This window comes from Nicotiana sylvestris, chromosome 3 (genome assembly GCF_000393655.2).
Source record: "Nicotiana sylvestris chromosome 3, ASM39365v2, whole genome shotgun sequence".
NCBI lineage: Eukaryota > Viridiplantae > Streptophyta > Magnoliopsida > Solanales > Solanaceae > Nicotiana > Nicotiana sylvestris.
In genome coordinates, this window is record NC_091059.1 from 148,429,499 (window position 1) to 148,438,788 (window position 9,290).

The 9,290-nt window shown below is 37.2% G+C and overlaps 1 long non-coding RNA gene across 1 annotated transcript; it reads left to right on the forward strand.

Moving 5' to 3' along the window:
- Positions 1 to 7,028: 7,028 nt before the first annotated feature.
- Positions 7,029 to 8,917, forward strand: LOC138886922 (uncharacterized). The gene is made up of 2 exons (XR_011405881.1): positions 7,029 to 7,797; positions 8,636 to 8,917. It is a non-coding gene; the product is annotated as an uncharacterized lncRNA (long non-coding RNA).
- Positions 8,918 to 9,290: the final 373 nt, after the last annotated feature.

The window sequence follows — 9,290 nt, forward strand, 5'->3', positions numbered from 1 at the left end:
ATTTAGCGGAAGTCACACCTTTAGAAGATATAACTTAGATTTAAAATTGTCGTTTAGGTAAGAATTGTCAGGACCCCCTGGATAATGGGACCTAGCTTTCGAATTCTTAGTAATATTTGGTAATATGATTCAGTTTAACACTCACATATGTGCCCAACCTCCAAACGGGGGCAGAAAGTTTTCTTTGTTTTATCTGTTTCATTGAAGCCAGGAGCCCGCCTGGAGAGAAGGGAATACTTTCAAGCGCAGCAGTCAGGAGCCCACCTGGAGAGCAAGTAATACATTCAAGTTCAGCAGTCAGGAGCCCGCCTGAAGAGCAGGGAATACATTTAAAGTTAGCAGTCAGGAGCCTGCCTGGAGAGCAGGGAATACATTCAAGTTCAGCAGTCAGGAGCTCGCCTGGAGAACAAGAGAGTACAATTCAAGTTTTAGTTTTCAAGTTCTTATTGATATTTAGTAATGTGATTCGTTTTACACTTACATATGTTCCCAGATATCCAAACTGGGGCAGAAAAATTTCCTTTGTTTTCGTCTATTTTGGTTGAATTCAGGAGCCCGCCTGAAGAGCAGGGAATACATTTCAAGTTTGCAGTTAGGAGCCCGCCTGGAGATCAAGGAATACATTTCAAGTCTAGCAATCAGGTACCCGCTTGGAGAACAGGGAGAAGAAGTTCAAGTTTAGCAGTCAAGAGCTCGCCTGGAGAGCAGGGAATACATTTCAGTCTTTACATTTTTCAAGTTTTGAAGCTGGGAGCCTGCCCATATAACAGAGGAATAAATTGAAGTTTGAAGTCAGTAAAGCGGAGGGTTACAACAAAAATCCCCAGCAGAAATCAGAAAGAAGACCACAAGTCGAGCCAGAAGTAAAGAAACAGCGGAGGAAGCACAAATCGACAAGGCAACATCAGTCACAAGATCAAGTTTGGAAATAAATCTTTGTATAGCATAGATTATAGCTTAGTCTAGCTTCTTAATTTTTGTCATGGTGTAATAAGGAGGTCAATAGGCAGTATCAGCAGCAGCAACAGCAGTAACAGCAAAACCGCAGCTTCATGGTAGTCTCAGCTACCAAAACTTCCCGAACTACATTGACCTGATTCCTTTATAGCCAAGGATATGTAGGAAACCTTTGAAGCAAAGGTTCGGTCAAATCTTTCAAAAATGCTTCCCCACGGAGTATTCAAACAGGCAAAAATCGCTCGTATCCGCTCACTTATCTTTGCACGAAAACTCTTCATGTTTCCGGACAAAGAGGGGCAGCTGTGAGCACGCGATTTTTTGCCTCATACGAATTACTCCAAAAGAATTCCCAAAATTAGGTCTTTTCTTTAATTATGTGTTATTTTTAAGAATTATTGTGTGATTTCCCTGATTGTTCGCATATATTTGTGTGCATGTTTAATTTTGTTAATGCATTAAAAATACAAAAATATAGCATTTTCATTTGAGATTTGATTTTTACATTTTTTGGAATTAATTAATAATTAGATGTTTTACAAAAATAAAAATTCAAAAAAATAATAATATATATAACATATTTTTGTAATTTTAGTCAAATTGTGTGATTTTCTTTTAATTTGGCATTTAAATATTTGTGATAATTATTAGTTAGAATTAATTAGTATTTTTAAGTTAATTTGTTGTTTTATAATTAATTAGGATTTTAGTTTTAATTGTTGAAAAGAAAAAGGAAAAGAAAATTGAAAAGGAAAAGAGGAAAATCTGGTTGGGCCAATTTAGCCAGGTCCAAAACCAAAACTCAGCCAAATCCATTGAGAATAAGAAGAGGAAAATCTGGTTGGGCCAATTTACTAATTGAGAAACTTCTAATAGTGGTAGGGTAGTATTTGCATTATCAAATTAACTAAAAGCACTAATTGAGTGGACAATTAAGTGGATGATTAAAGAAATGAAAAGTTGAATTGGTAGTGGAAAATGCACTAATTGAATGCCCATTTAAGGGAGCTGAAAATCAGATTAGAGAAGAAAAAAAGAGGGGGCGGAGAGAGCGGTATACACTCAATATACACTCTGGATACATTGGATATACAGGGGCAGAGAGCTAAGAAAACTTGGAAGAGATTCTGAGAGAGGGATAATATTCAAAGAGGGTAGAAGGCTAGGAAATTCGAAGAGGAAAAAAAAAGAAGGGGGCGGAGAGAGCGGTATACACTCGATATACACTCTGGATACACTGAATATACAGGGGCAGAGAGCTAAGAAAACTTGGAAGGGATTCTAAGAGAGATATAGGAAGAGAGATACACAGAAATAGATACAGAAAAAAAATCAAAAACGATTGCAGAATTTCAGAAAAATACACTGTTTCATTGAGTCATTTGGTATTTTCTGAAGTTTTCTTCTAGTATGGAAGCAATTCCTGGTTAGCTGATAATAAAAAGGGTTTAAGTCGAGTCGGGTTTGAGGTCTGCTGATTCACTAAGATTGAAATTAGGGTCTGACTATCGTATCACATCCCTTGGTTTCAAAATTAGTCTGTTGGTTCATTTTCAGGTGTTGAATACTACTACTGCTGTTGGTTACTGCTGATACCTCATTTTTCTGCTTCCTTCTTTCATTTCCAGGTGCACACTTGAACTCAAATTGATGTAGCTTTGAGATGAACATGAAATGAAAGTACTCAGACATTTGTTTACTGGATGATGCATGTTTGGACGACTATACATCTGTAGTTAAGTAGATATTAATGATATGTAACTGTGTAGTGTAGTCTAATTGGATTTATATTCACATGAAACTCGGACTGCGTAATTTGTACCTAATTGGACTGTTTGGGACTGTTAATTTGTGGTTATCCAGTTGTAGCCTTAGTATAGCTTAGAACTTGCTTTAGTTTAATGGTTTTGTTTTAAAAAATAAAAAAAATCAGAAATAGTTTGGGTGTTGCAATTGATTTTGAGATCAGCGTATGATATCCACATTAATTTTAATTTCAAGCTGAAGAGACGTCTCAAACAACTTTGTATTGCAGTAGCTAAGATCAGTAGATTAGTTACTCATATCAACATCTGCGTTTCATTAAGTAGTTTAGTTTAGCTGTATGATGATTAGATGTGAATAAAGTGTGAAGTTAGGCTATTAACCTGTTCGTGTTAGTGTAAGTAAAATCTCGTAATTAAGTTGCTTAGCCTGCTCATCTGAGGTTTATATTCATGACTATTTTTGTTAAAATTCAATTCACGTTTCCCAGTTTGTTTTGCCTTTAGTAATATCCAGAAGTTCACTAGTAGGTAAATAGATAAGAAAAATCTGAATTTTAGAATATAAATCCAATCCAGTCGGTTTAGACGTCTAGCTGTTTTGAATTTTATTGAGATGAGCATATGAGTATGTCAAGTGTTGATTTGAATAAATGTGAAATAGCTCCATCATTTGCAAGTTAATAAGCCTGAATGTCAAGGGTGGGCATGAATGAAGTCTGTCTGAAGCCCAACTTGAGTTTTGACTGTGTCTTATTCTTACTGGGCTGAGCTTGAAGCCCAAGGGAATTACTGAAATTTTGAATAAAAGTTAAGGACGTAAGTATATTAGTTCTTGAACAATACTAATTAATTAGGGCTTTTTTTGTTATTATTAGAGATAAACTAAGTAGAAAATTGTAGTTTGCTTTAAGTTGGCTTTTAAATAATAAATGAGGTGAGCCCTGCTAAACAAAAATGCATAAATTGCGGAGTCTTCTTAAATGTCTATAATAAAATACTTAGAATTCGAGATGGGCGTTTAGCGAATTTCACAGCCCTCCCCAAAGATAATAACGTATTAGTCACTTTAGGTGCGCTTTTAATAATTTACCTTCTTAAACTCATGTGTGCATTTTATGTGACCCAAATCAAATCCCAAAAATGTTGAATAAAATGTGTTCAGGATTGCGGGTGCATTTCATGTGACGCAATCCAAAGACACGTTTTAAACGACGTTCAATTTTCTCTAAAAATAATTGAATAAAGCGATTGAAAGCTAAAATTGGCACATAGGTTCAACATGTATTAAAATCAGATAAATAAGCTGAATATGACAGTTGAGCGACCGTGCTAGAACAAAAGAATTCAGGAATGCCTAACACCTTCTCCCGGGTTAACAGAATTCCTTACTCGGATTTTTGGTTCGTGGACTGTTAAACAGAGTCATATTTTCCTCGATTCGGGATTCAATCGGTGACTTGGGACACCATAAATCTCCCAAGTGGCGACTCTGAATTTCTTAAAATAAATCCCGTTTCGATTGTCCTTTAATTAGAAAAACTCTCTTTACATATACCTTTTTTCGGGGTGTAGGTGAAAAAGGAGGTGTGACAGTCGTATGCGATCTCGGATGGCATTCCAAACTAGCATATGATGTAGTACCAAATGAAATCAATGACTTCATTCTCTTTGACCTTCTCGTATGCTTGGGCTTCTACCCACTTAGAAAAATAGTCAGTCATAAACATAATAATTTGAGCCTTACTGGGTGCCTATGGAAGAGGGCCAACAATGTCCATTCCCACTTCGTGAACGGTCATGGTGACAAAACTGAATACAGCAGCTCCCCGGGTTGGTGAATCATCAGAGCATGTCTTTCGTATTCATCACATTTACGTACGAACTCCTTCGCATCCTTTTCCATGTCGATCCAGTAGTAGCCAACTCTGATTACCTTTCGAACCAATGATTCGGCGCCTGAATGATTTTCACACGTACCCTTGTGAACTTCCCTCAGAACGTACTCGGTATCTCCTGACCCTAGACATATCGCTAGTGCGCCATCAAACGTTCTTCTGAACAGGGTTCCATCTTCGGACAAGCTAAACCGGGCTGCCTTTGTACGCAGGGCCCTTGATTCCTTCGGATTCGAGGGCAATTTTCCATCCTTCAAATATTCTATATATTTGTTTCTCCAATCCCAAGTTACGCTTGTTGAGTTTATCTCGGCATGGCCTTCTTCTACTACTGATCTCATGAGTTGTACGACTGCCCCCGAGTTGAACTCGTTGTCCTCGACCGACGATCCTAAGTTAGCAAAGGCATAACCTCGTTGTTTTGATCCCGAGGTACGTATTGCAAAGTCCGCTCCTTGAACCAATGTAATGTCACCTGCAACTTGTCCAGATACCTTTGCATCCGTTCTTCTCTAACCTTGAATGTCCTATTAACTTGATTTACTATAAGGAGGGAGTCGAACTTAGCTTCGATCACCTCCGCCCCCAAACTTTTGGCTAGTTCGAGACCGGCAATCATGGCCTCATATTCAGCTTCATTGTTAGTCAATTTCACAGTCTTAATAGATTATCTAATTACATTGCCTGTTGGAGGCTTCAATATGATACCAAGTTCGGACCCTTTTGCGTTCGAAGCACCGTCCATAAAGTGGGTTCATATTCCCGAAGACGTCCTTGAGTTCACTAGCAACTCTCTTTCGACCTTGGGTATTAGGGCTGGCGTAAAGTTGGCGACGAAATCTTCCAAAATATGAGATTTAATGGTTGTTTGGGGTCGATATTCAATATCGTACATATGGCCAAATGCCCCAAGAGCTCGCGTTTATGAATTATGTTTCGCAATGGGTAAGTAGCCACAACATATATAGGAGGATCCTGAAAATATGGTTTCAGCTTCCTAGAGGCACTTAGCAAAGCGAGCACCAATTTTCTAGGTGATGGTACCTAGTTTCGGCTTCACCTGGAGTCCTACTAGCATAGTAAATTGGAAATTGCATACCTTGCTCTTCCCGGACCAGGACTCCCCTTACCTCTATCTTTGATACCACCAAGTATAGGTATAGTTATTCGTCTGTCTTCGATGTGTGAAGCAGGGGTGGGCTCGACAGATACCGTTTGAGCTCCTCCAAGGCTCGTTGGCACTCCAGGGTCCATGAAAAGTTATTCTTCTTTCTCAGTAGTGAGAAGAATCGGTGGCTCTTATCGGATGACCTCAAAATGAATCGCCCTAGGGCGGCTATGCGTCCGGTTAATCTTTGCACGACCTTCATGTTGTCCATAACCGTGATATCTTTGATGGCTTTGATCTTGTCGGGGTTGATCTTGATCCCTCTGTTGGATACAATGAATCCGAGGTGTTACATCCCGTACTTTTCTACAGAGGATTTGAGACACTATTTTTAGTAACCACGACTGTTAATATGAGACAGAGGAAGTATAGTAACTTGAATAAAAGACCTCTTATCGATTGAGACTTTCAAAAATAGATCCTACGTTGTTCATATCCCGATGTTAGCAAAATAATAAAAATAGAAATTTATTATGAAAGTCTCAATTTTATTTGGCAACCTCCTTACCCTCATGCCAGCTCTAAGCCATACACGTGATTTACTATATGCATGATTGCATCAATCCTTGATAAGTAATTGTGTAAACTGAACCAAGAAGTGTTTATAAAATGCATAAAATTCAGTAAATATTGTAATAAAGTTGGTAAAACAACCTTGATACCGTTAGATACATTTTGATATGGTATTTATAGTGAGTGGAAAGTTTTTGTAAAAAGTTTGAAAAATATGATTTTATATAGTTATTAATATTACTACTTTCGAATATATTATGAGATTTTCTTTATTGTAAAGATATATAAAAAAAAATTCACAAGAAAAGAAGGTTATCTTTTTACCATTTTAAGAATTAAGTGTACGGAATTTTTTACTCTTTATATGAGATTAGGAAAATTAGAAGTTAAGAAAATATGTACTTTTTTAACTTAGATATTTTAATAAAATAATAATGTATGCATTAATTTTATATGGTACCACATGACCACGATAGTAAAATATATTATAGTAAGGTGTATAAAGTGTATTAAAAGTGAGTAGTATTTTAAGTAAGTTGAGATAATTTTTAATTATATGGATAATCGGATAATTATTAATTTTAGTGGAGATTAACACTTAATTAAGATAATTGGTGGTTTATTGTTAAAAAGGGATAACTATCCACGTGGCATTAAGCCACCCATGAATTATGACTCTTAGATCATTGTCTTAGGTGGCAAGGTTAGAGATTTGTGATGTTGGGTGGAGTAGCTTCTGTTTCCATGTCCACGGTACCAATCAAACTACTAATGGCTTTCAAGTTGCTTCTTTGTTTGTTAGATCTTTCAACATGTCTAAGAAGTACTCAATTTCCCAACTACAATTCAAACTTCTCTGGCCGACGAAGCTTTATTTACCAAACTCCATTACTTATACCCCTTTATTTCCATACTTATCATATATCACCAGAACTTTCAGTTCTTAATCTCAATTCTTTACAAGAAATGGCTTTTCAAAAGATTAAAGTGGCTAATCCCATAGTTGAAGTGGACGGGAACATATTTTCCAATTTGTAGCCGGTAATAATGGAAGCCTTACCAGAAAGAACATTGTCTTTGCTATTCCAAATGGAAAGGACGATGCTGAAAAAGAAGGTTCAGATTACTATATTGATTATGCAGTTGCCATTAATGGGAAACGAGATGGAAATTCTTGTGTGCCAGAGATGGAAACAACTTTTTCCTTGTTGCCATGTGTCGGGTTAATATTCTAAAGCATATTCCCCTAACGGCCTAAAGTGATATTGAGTTCGCCATGATCACTTTGATCATTTCCAGATGTTTAATAGGATTTCAGTTCATAAGCAAGATAAGATCTTCAACAATTCAAAGCAACATGAGATTTTGCAATTATAAGGAGGTACAGTGTAATCTTTCTCAAGAATATCATACGGATTTTTTCCTACTCCGATCTTGTCGTCACGTGTTTTGTCGCAACTAACGTGTGTTAGAGGGAGTGTCAAGAGATTCGACTCAGGTATATTAAGGCTATCCCTTCTTTCTTTTCGTCATGATCTATCCGAGACGAACGACGAAACAAGGAAATACACAACTTCCATAAACGACTTTATTCATAAAAATATTAGAGATGCTTATGTTCTTGATTTCCCATGTATCATATTATTCTATCATCTGTTCATGGGCCTCAAAAATACGTAAGTTGGTAAAGTTTATTTTATGATATTAATCAGAGGTATAATGGTCTTATGACGTACCGAGAGATTTTATTAATGTATTTCATACGCATTTCATGCATTTATACATGCACATTGACCCATGACCAGATGGAGTTATATACGCGTATATACATACATGTATATATGGGATATGGGAAAAGTTATGGCGTTATATATGCACCACCACCTGATCAGCTGGTATACGTTGATGATTTGCCCACAGTGGCCGAAATTATATGATGGGATGCCCTAAGAGGTGTGATGATGTTATGGCATTATATATGAATATATATGTATATAGGATATGAGAAAGGTTATGGTGTTATATGCACACCACCACCTGATCTGCTAGTACACGTTGATGATTTGCCAACATTGGCCGAGATAATATGATGGAATACCCTCAGAGGCGTGATGATGTTATGAACATATGTACCTATGCACGACATGACATTCATACTCATATGCACGACACTATAAATATTTCATGATTTACAAAGTTATCCAGACTTACAGGTTGAGTCATTTACTCTATATTTCTTCCATGTCTTTTATGTACTTATTTATGTGCCTTACATACTCGGTACATTATTCTACTGATATCCCTTTTGCTTAGAGATGCCGCATTCATGCCTGCAGGTATAGACAATCAGTTTGACGAGCCCTCATAGTAGACGAGATTGGCATTCACCGAAGAATCGGTAAGACTCCACCTCATTCGGGGTGCAACTGAGTCTATGAGTTATCATGTCAGAATTTTGCTACAGACTTATGAGTAGGCCGGTACCCTGTCCCATTTGATGTCAAATAATCTTACAGGTTTTGTAGACAAAGGTTCATTTTGTATATATGTTAGAGGCTTTGACGACCCATATGTATTCATGTTTTAAGAAAAATGGTTCAATGATACAATGTTGTCCACTTACAATTGTACACTACGAGTTGTGGCCATGTTGGCCCATGATAGTTACAAAAGGAATGAATGAGTTTCAGAGTGGTTCGCTCGGTCCAGTGCGGCACCGGGTGCCAGCCACGCCTCCCAAGGTTGGGGCGTGACATGAGGAATTTGATCCGACTCCAAACGCACATTTCTCCGGGTTCAGCTTCATATAATATGCTGAAGGTTTTCTGCAAATGTTTTAAATGGTCTTCTGCTCGCAGGGGCTTAACTTACATATCGTCAATATAAACTTCAATTGATTTTTCTATTTGTTCTTCGAACATCTGGTTTACTAGGCGTTGATAGGTAGCAGCAGCATTTTTAAACGTTATAGCAGTATGTGTCGTACTTAGT